This window comes from Schistocerca piceifrons, chromosome 7, assembly GCF_021461385.2.
Source record: "Schistocerca piceifrons isolate TAMUIC-IGC-003096 chromosome 7, iqSchPice1.1, whole genome shotgun sequence".
Lineage (NCBI taxonomy): Eukaryota > Metazoa > Arthropoda > Insecta > Orthoptera > Acrididae > Schistocerca > Schistocerca piceifrons.
The window spans coordinates 28,091,303-28,092,539 of NC_060144.1; positions in this window are offsets into that span (position 1 = coordinate 28,091,303).

Below are 1,237 nucleotides of genomic sequence, written 5' to 3' on the forward strand. Positions count from 1 at the left end.
GACTTTTGCGCCGAGCTGCAATTAGGGGGTAAAGAGAGTGCACATTCTGCCTCATAGCTGGGAGCAGGGTGTGGTAATTTTCGAGTGGTAATTTTCACCATTCTCATACAGTACTTCGTCACTAGACGTGCTCGTTTCGCACCTTGTACCTATCATCTGCATTGATGGATCTGACACACGGAAGTAACAGACTTTCATGAATATGCAGTACAGATACTCCATGTTCAGACCTGGTGCTCAGTTGTATTACTCATTATGAAATTAAATTAAGGGCATTGTAAGAGATTTACTGCTAGATTGTGAAGACTGGTAGTGGCTGGATTGGGTGAGAAATCTACTGATGAGACCTACAGTGCCTATAAGTCAAGAAAAGACAGAGAACAAAATATCACTTCACAGTGTCAATTAACTTCACCAACAGCCGTAAACTTTAAGATATTTTATTTTACTCTGAAATCAACCAGTTTTGACAATTCCTTTTTCTTCTTCAGGCCCCATATGCTTTCATCCAAATAAACGAACTTACCATATAGCTCCATAAAACACTGGATATCTTGAATTCAAACCGTTATACAAATGCTTCACACGAAAACGTGACAGCATAAGGGTTTGAATTCACGATATACCGTGTTTTATGGTGCTATACAATAAGTTCATTTATTTGGATGACAGCGTATGGAGCCTGAAGATGGCAAAATGAATTGCCGAAACTTATTGCTTTCAAAGTAAACTAAAATATCTTAAAGTGTATGGCTGTTGGTGAAGTTTATCAACATTAAAAGTACTTACCAGCTGTCACTTGGCCGTGATGGACCAACAGAAATTAAAAATATGTTTCGCTGTTCTCTGTCTAATGTCAATAAATCGACATATAGATAATTTAAATGTCCCCTCCAGATTGAGATTTTCACTCTGCAGCGGAGTGTGCGCTGATATGATACTTCCTGGCAGCTTAAAACTGTGTGCCGGACCGAGACTCGAATTCGGGACCTTTGCCTTCGCGGGCAAGTGCTCCACCATCTGAGCTACCCAAGCACGACTCACGCCCCGTCCTCACAGCTTTACTTCTGTCAATATCTAGTCTCCAACCTTCCAAACTTTACAGAAGCTCTCCTGCGAACCTTGCAGAACTAGCACTCCTGAAGGAAAGGATACTTCGGAGACATGGCTTAGCCACAGCCTCGGGGATGTTTCGAAAATGAGATTTTAACTCTGCAGTGGAGTGTCCCAAGTTCGA